The 8,820-nt window shown below is 39.2% G+C and overlaps 1 non-coding gene across 1 annotated transcript; it reads left to right on the top strand.

Annotated features, from left to right (window-relative positions):
- The first annotated feature begins 7,271 nt into the window (after positions 1-7,271).
- On the top strand, positions 7,272-7,344 carry TRNAG-CCC (transfer RNA glycine (anticodon CCC)). Its single transcript has one exon. It is a non-coding gene; the product is annotated as a tRNA-Gly (tRNA).
- Positions 7,345-8,820: the final 1,476 nt, after the last annotated feature.

An 8,820-nucleotide genomic window follows, 5' to 3' on the forward strand; every position in this document is an offset into this window, starting at 1 on the left:
GATGCCATACAGGTCTGACAAAGCTTCAGCCAACCCATGGGATCTCTGGAACATTTCTAACCCATAAGAATTGTCCTGGGGTGGGCCAAAGTGGCCAAAAGTTTACCCCTGCTTCACTCCTTCACTGAGAATTGGGTGTCCCCGCAAGACAAGACCTTGGGTAAGGTAAATCTCTAGAAAGCTGAGGCAAAACCTGAGTAAACTGACAGAAGTTGTCTTAGAGCAGCACTCCTAGCATTTGGGGGCAACAAATCCTCCTTGAAATGAGATCTGGGGCAGCATATCTGTAACATTAAATTAGGTTACAGGGCAATTTATTCCTCAGGGCATTGATGAAGAGAGTAGATCAATTGGCCAGCAATTAATGGAGCCAAACATCTTGGTGTGATATCAGTGAGGAAGACAGCTTAACAGAGAAATCAAGGAAAAAAGACAAAGAGAGCCCTGATAAAACCGCTGTTAACCCAGGGTGACAGAGCACATATTGAAGGCTGTGTCATCTGAGAAGTGACATCAGAGGCTTCACACTATGGAGGAAACAGACTTCACTAAACTAGTGCAGCCAAACCCTTAAATGAATGAATAAGCAAACATCAACAAAAGCCTCAGACAGGCGAGAAAGGAATTAGGATCCAAAGTGGCTACAATACGTTACCTAAAATGTCCAGTTTTCAACAAAAATTACGAGACATACAAAGAAACAGGCAAGTGTGGCCCGTACACTGTTTTGTTTTGTTTTTTTTTTTTGCTGCTGTTTTCTTTTTTTTTTTTTTTAATTTTTATTTTTATTAGTTGGAGGCTAATTACTTTACATCATTACAGTAGTTTTTGTTATACATTGAAATGAATTAGCCATGGATTTACATGTATTCCCCATCCCAGTCCCCCCTCCCACCTCCCTCTCCGCCTGATCCCTCTGGTTCTTCCCAGTGCACTAGGCCCGAGCACTTGTCTCATGTACCCAACCTGGGCTGGTTATCTGTTTCACCCTAGATAATATACATGTTTCAATGCTGTTCTCTTGAAACATCCCACCCTCGCCTTCTCCCAGAGTCCACAAGTCTGTTCTATACATCTGAGTCTCTTTTTCTGTTTTGCATATAGGGTTATCGTTACCATCTTTCTAAAGTCCATATATATGTGTTAGTATACTGTAATGGTCTTTATCTTTCTGGCTTACTTCGCTCTGTATAATGGGCTCCAGTTTCATCCATCTCATTAGAACTGATTCAAATGAATTCTTTTTAATGGCTGAGTAATATTCCATGGTGTATATGTACCACAGCTTCCTCATCCATTCGTCTGCTGATGGGCATTTGGGTTGCTTCGATGTCCTGGCTATTATAAACAGTGCTGCGATGAACACTGGGGTGCACGTGTCTCTTTCAGATCTGGTTTCCTTGGTGTGTATGCCCAGAAGTGGGATTGCTGGGTCATATGGCAGTTCTATTTCCAGCTTTTTAAGAAATCTCCACACTGTTTTCCATAGTGGCTGTACCAATTTGCATTCTAAAAGCAGGCAACAGAGACTGCCTATGAGGAGATATTGATGTCAGACTGAACAAAGATTTCAAAGCAGCCATTATGTTTCATATATTCAATGGTCAGCATTCAAAGTTCAAAGAACTCAAAGAAACATGTTTAAAGCAAAGGAATATAAACTGACAGTGTCTCATCAAATTGAAAATGTTAACAAAGAGACAGAAATTATTAAAAGTAACCAAATGGAAATTCTGGAGTTGAGAATTACAAATAAGTAAAATTAAAAATTCAATAGAGTGGCTCAACAGTAGATTTGAATTGGCAGAAGAATCAGTAAACTTAAAGATAAATTGATAGAGATTATGCAAATTAAAGAACACAGAGAAAGAAGAATAAGGAAAAATGAACAGAGCTTGTGAAACACTATTAAGTACACCAACATATGTGTAAAAGAAGTCCAGATAAGAGGAAAGAGAGAAAAAAAAAGCAGAAAAAATATTTGAAGACACCTGGCTGAAAACATCCTAAATTTGATGAAAACCACTGATACACACATCCAGACCTACCAAGCAGGAGACATGAGTTCAATCCCTGGATTGGGAAGATCCCTGGAAAAGGAAGTGGCAACCCACTTCAGTATCTTGTCTGGGAAATTCCATGGACAGAGAAGCCTGGTGGGCTACAGTCCAAGGGGTCGCAAAGGATTTGGACACAACTTAGCAACTAAACAACAACAACAACAGATCCAAGTAGTTTAATGAAGTTCAAGTAGGATAAAAACAAAGAGATGCACACTCATATGTATTATAGAAAAAAATGCTGAAAGACTAAGAAAATTTTGAAAGCAGAAAACACTTGTACAAGTAGAAGCAACTTGTCCAAGAAAGTCCCAGTAAAATTAACAATTGATTCCTTGTAAGAAATAGTGGAAGCCAGAAGGCACTGGGAAGATATATTCAAAGTGCTGAAAGTAAAAAATTGCATCCAGCAAAACTGTCTTTCAAAAATGAAGGTGAAAAAAACACTCCCAGATCAATAAAAGCTAAGAGATTTTTATTTTTTTTTGGCTAGCAGATCCACTTTGCAGGAAATGCCAAAGGAATTCTTCAGCCTGAAAGCAACTCACCCAAGATGGTAATTCAAATCCACATGAAAAAACAAAGAGCCTGGTAAGGGTAATGTTATCTTTATAATTACAAAAGACGAACAAATACGTTATTTCTTCTCCTTTATTCTATTAACTGATTTTAAAAGCAACTGTATAAAGCAATATGTACACTTTTTGAAAATGACATTAAAAGCTAAAACAACAACATTAAGGAAAAGAAAACACAACAGACAGAACAGAGGCACACAATGCTTCCTTTCTCTCTTGTGAGTCTCCGAGTACTATTCTTAATTACATTTGTTTTTATTTTTCTTCATATATCTTTAAATGGGTCCTGACTGTCTGTAAGGGCAGGAAGTGTCATTTAGCATAGTTCAGTGAGTACTTCGATAAATAATTGTTGATAGTAAAGATAGTCTGAATCTACCACTCCAGGGAAAGAACATTTTGAATAGGAGAGAGGTTACATGTGGACTCGGGAAAGTTAGTCAACCTCTATTGTAATCACCTGTGGAATCTAGATAGGAGGTACCCTGGAGCCAGCTCGGATTCCATCAATGTTATTGGATTACTTTTTTAAAAATCCCACAAGCTAAGAAATCTTTCTATCCTGATAGCAATCTGTCTGCTTTAGTTCCTGATAAAATTCTCTGTGAAGTCCAGACAAGTATAATGGCATGGGCCCTAGGCCCCTGGAGGGTATTTAACAGCTGGGGCCATGATTTCTTGGTGGTGTCAGCAACTCCCCACTTATCTGCAGCAACCAGCGCAAGCACGGGACCATGTAGGCCAGCTCATGATGTAAATGAGTGACTAAAACATCAAACAGAGAATTCAAGGCCAGAAACAGAATCTTCAGGAGAAACTTTTATGATAGAAATACTTCAGCCTACACCAGAGGACATCAGAAGATTTAATAATAATCATCTTCAGGTTTTTATAGCCTGGGATCAACAGTGCTGGTAAATGTGTAACCAGTCTAAGAAAAAAAGAAAGCCATTGCTGATTTCAATGGTATAAGTCCTCCAGCCATGGCCAATCTCAAACTACTAACATGCACACCAGAGCTTTGAGAGTAAGTTCACTATTACAGCACTATAAAGTATTTCAACACTGGAGCACACTTGTGCAGTCATTTTATTTTTCTTTTCTTAGTTTATACTTCCCCAAACTCTCTCACTACTTTGCACTTCGCATTCCATGATCTCTTTAAGCATCTAGCCTTTTCCCAATGCTCAACTTCCCATGTCTTTTAAAGCTCATTTCAGGAATCACCTCCTTTGAAAGAACACATGTTTTCAGACTTCCCTGATGGTCCAGTGGCTAAAACTCTATACTCCTAATGCAAGGATCTGGGTTCGATCTCTGGTCAGGGAAGAAACTAGATCCCACATGCTGCCACTAAAAGTTTCCAGGTGCTGCAACTAAGACCCAGCTCAGCCAAATAAACAAATGTTAAAGAGAAAAAAAACACGTTTTGATAATCTCAGCTGGATCAGGTGTCTCTCCTTGCATCCCCACAATCCCCTGCTCTTCCCTTAGTCACTGCACTCATCACATGTCTATTGCTTTGTCTGCTTACCTCTGTTTCCTGACCCTCCTCCATACCCACCATATAGTCCTTATGGGAGGTGCCTATTACACTATACCTTCCCTTTAGTGAGTCCAGGGGGCAGGTGTACAAACGAAGTTAGATGAATCTGAGTCTGGCCATAGGAGTTTTGAACTGGAACTGCAGAATTAAGGCGGTAAATTATGAGATGGGGATTTAAGCCATCACGGCAGAGGCTAATCTGAGAAAAGAACTCCAAAATGCAAAATAAACAGAAATGGATGGACAGATATGTGATAAATTAAATATAGCAAATGTTAACCACTATAAAATTTAAGTGGTAGTATATATATATACACAAATTTTTCAACTTTTCTGTATATTGAATTTTTAATAAATTATTGAAGGAGAGGGTAAGAAATACAAGGGTCACAGAGTGAGAGAATTCTGGGGAGAGTCCATGTGCTGGGTTCAGCTGTCTGAAGAGCATGCCTGAATTCTTGCTCTGCTCATCATGATTACCTAGAAAATTTTTTCCCCTTTTTGCTATGCTAGGTCAAATTGGAATTCTGTCACTTGCAATCAAGAAGGTCCTGACTAAAAGAATGTGTAATGTAGAAGAATGCAACTTTTTTCATGCCTACCTTCTCTGTTGACTTCCTTGGTGGCTCAGAGAGTAAAGCGTCTGCCTACAATGCAGGAGACCCGGGTTCAATCCCTGGGTTGGGAAGATCTCCTGGAGAAGGAAATGGCACCCCACTCTAGTATTTTTGCCTGGAAAATTCCATGGACAGAGAAACCTGTTAGGCTACAGTCCATGGGGTCGCAGAGAGTCAGACACGACTGAGCGACTTCACTTTCTTTCTCTGTTAAACTTTAAACTCTGAGAGGGGCCGTCCCTGGCAGTCCAGTGGTTAAGAATCTGCCTGACAACACAAGAGACACAAGTTCGAGCTGTGGTTCGGGAAAATTATACGTGCTGTGGGGCAATTAAGTCCTCATGGTGCAGCTACTGAGCCTATGTGCTGCAACGACTGAAGCCCCTGTGCCCCAGAGCTCCCGCTCTGCAACAGGAGAAGCCACCGCAGGGAGAAGCCCACACATCTCAGTGAGGAGTAGCCTCCACTTGCGGCAACTAGAGAAAGCCCAAGAACAGCAACGAAGACCCAGCACAGGCCAAAATAAATAAATAAATTTTAAAAAATAAAATTTAAACTCTGAGCGGGCAGGGATCCTGCATTATCTATATATATTTTTTGTCATTCCATGTTCTCCAAAAACAGGCAATTTAACAGAGTGGTAAAAAGCATGGGTTTAGCAGTCAAACAGGCCTAGATATAGTCTAGATCTGCCGTCTTACTATGGCATTGTATATAGCTACTTAGCTTAAATCTTTCTCATACTCGGTTTCCTCATCTGTAAAATGGAGATTATTTGCTGAATAGAATGTGAGAATAAAATAGGTAATGTATGGAGAGCATTCAGCCAAATGTCTAGCCTGCAAAAGCGCTTGATAAATGTTAGCAATACGCACTGTTATCAGGTGATTCATATGACTTCACATTCTCTTATTCTCTGTCCTCAGTTTTTTTAATTATTAAATTTTCTCTGTTCTAAATTGCCACTAGTTATAAACCACATTATAGATTTAATAGCAACTCATCATAAAAATAAGGAAATAATAACACATAAAATATATGGTAAGGCAGTATCAGGGTTTGATGGTTTAAAATGCGAGTGCTAGAGACAGATTACCTCTATTTTAATGATCTTCGATAAATTACTTAACTTTCCTAGGATCGGTTTCTTCATTCAGAAACTAACTGTTCAATAAATGTTAATATTCTTATTAATAGAGTCATTGAATATAACATAGTAGTTTTTCAAATTTTCAAGAAAGAATGGCTAGAGTTCAAAAAGCACTATACCAAAAGGCAAGAACTCCAGATATCTGCAGATTTTCTTACTTGTGTCTTTCAGCTGAGTAATGACCAGCACATCGAATCATTACTACCAAGGAAACTACCAAGACCAGGGAAGGAACCACCTTAACAGGCTAGAGGTGACAATGGCCGGTACTATACAAGAATAGTGTGTCTTCCCACCAGCCAGACTAGGAAAACTTATATTTAATGCCACATTGGGTGGAGCAATCAGGAAGGTCTTGGCTCAGTAGTGGCATAAAGAGGCAGGAAAATGTGACTTTCAATGAGAAGAATATCAACCCATTGAAATGGACCCAGAACTGACACAGATGTTTGAATTAACAGAGCAGAACATTAAAACAGTTGTTATAACTGTATTCCATATGCTCAGAAAGTAAAGGCATGGAAGACATAAAAAGACACAAATATAACCTTTAGAGGTGAAAACCTCAAGTGTCACTGATGATAAATACACTGGATGGAATTAACAATAGATTAAATATAGCAGAAGAAAACAGTGAATTTAAAGGCATAGAAATATAAACTATACAAATGAAATAGAGATAAAAGTGAGTTAAGAATAGTAAAAAGAACATGAGTTAGCTGTGGGACAACATCAGCCTAATACACATGTAATTGGAGTCCCCAAAGAACAAAACAAAGAGGAAGACAGAAAAAATATTTGAAAAAATAACTGAATTTTCTTCAGATTTGAAACACAATGCTCAGTGAATGCCAAGCTGAAGAGACATGAAAACAAGGCACACTGCAGCTTAATTGTTCAAAATCAGTGATAAAGAGACAATACTGAAAGCAGCTAGAGAAAAAGGCAAGTTACATACAAAAGAGTAAAGGTAAGGATTACAACAGTTTTCTTACTGCAAACAATTCAAGTGAGACTATAGTGCAGCAAAATCTTTAAAGTACTGAAAAAAAAAATGTGAACATAGCATTCCATATCCAGTGAAAACACCATTGAAAAAAATCAAAATAAAGAAGTTTTCAGACATAGAAAAACTGGAAGAATTTATCACCAAGTAACCAACACTAAAAGAAATGCTAAAGGAATTTTTTCAGCAGGAAGAAAATACCTGATGAAAACATGAATCTTACACAAAGGAATGAAAAGCACAAGAACGGGTATCTGCATGGAAAAATATATGAGCTATCATTATTTGTATCTCTTTAAAAGAAAACAGGGACCTCCCTGGTGGTCTAGGGGCTAAGACTCTGCACTCCCAATGCAGGGGGTCCAGGTTCCATCCCTGGTCAGGGAACTAGACCCACACGCCTCAATTAAAGATCCTCCATGCCACAGCTAAGACCTGGTGCAACCAAATAAATAAATAAAATAAAAATAAATATTAAGAAAAGAAACAACCATTTAACAAAAAGAACAAAGTAATGTAGAGTTTATAACATATGTAAAAATAAAATGCATGACAGCACTTGCATGAAGGGCAGGAGAAGGGAAATGAAAATACACTATTTTACAATTCCTATATTGCACTAGAAAAACCTTGGTGTGTCTTCTGTGTAGGAGAAAACCTATTTCTTCCTTACAGTGTTTCTCTTCTGTGTGTTTCTTGACTATTCACACAGACCACTTCACATCTGACAATTTTAGCCACTAAATGTGCGGGGGCTTTCCACCACACCAACAAGCAATTCTCGAACATCAAGAGAGCCCCACAAGACTACTCCTTGCCCCTCACACACATTTCAGATGCCAATCAAAAGTCCAGATCATCACCTGGGCTTCTGACCAGCTGGCTATAAATCAGAGGGCTCCTTGAGAAGGTTCAGTTAATTTGCTAGAGCTGCTCACAGAACTCAGGGAAGAAATGTTACATTTAACATTTTATTGAAGTTATTTATATGATAAAGGAAACGGGTGAACACCAAGATGGAAACAATGCATAGGATGAGATATATTGGAAGCGGCATGGAGGTCTATGCCCTCTCTGAGTGCACCAGTCTCCCAAAACACACCTGGAAGTTCTCCGAACCCCATACTTTTGAGATTTTTGTGGAGGCTTCATCACAAAGGCATGATTGATCCATCAACTCCTCTTTTTAAGAGGGAGGGGCTGAAAATTCCCAGCTTCCAATTATGGCCTGGTCTTTCTGGTGACCAGCCCTCATCCAGGAGCCTAACTAGAGTCACCTCTCTGGAACAAAAGATACTCCCATCACCCAGGAAACTACAGGAGTTTCACAAACTCTGTGTCAGGAAAGGTGGTCAAAGACCAAAATTAGAACAAGAGATGACCCTAGTGTTCTTATCACTTAGGAAGTTACAAAGATTTTAGGAGTTCTGTGCCAGGAACTAGGGGCAGAGACCAACATGTAGTTTCTATTATCCCACACAGACTATATGTGAAATGGTAAAATATTGACTGTAAAAAATCTAAAGATTTATAGTCTAAACCCTAAAGCAATCATCAAGATACAAAACAGTTAAAGCCTATTAGCTAACAGAGGAGATAAAACGGAATTATTTTTTAAAATGTATTAGACCAAAAGAAAGCAGAAGAGCAAAGAAGTGCAGAAGGAAAACAATACGGATAGATACTCTACTTGCTGTGTTGTGCTGTGCCTAGTCGCTCAGTCGTGTCTGACTCTGTGCAACCCTATGGACTGTAGCCTGCCAGGCTGCTCTGTCCATGGGGATTCTCCAGGCAAGAATACTGCAGTGGGTTGCCATGAGGTCCTCCAGGGGATCTTCCCAACCCGAGGGTCAAACCCAGGTC

The sequence above is a fragment of the Odocoileus virginianus genome, chromosome 10 (assembly GCF_023699985.2).
Source record: "Odocoileus virginianus isolate 20LAN1187 ecotype Illinois chromosome 10, Ovbor_1.2, whole genome shotgun sequence".
In the NCBI taxonomy this organism is placed as follows: domain Eukaryota; kingdom Metazoa; phylum Chordata; class Mammalia; order Artiodactyla; family Cervidae; genus Odocoileus; species Odocoileus virginianus.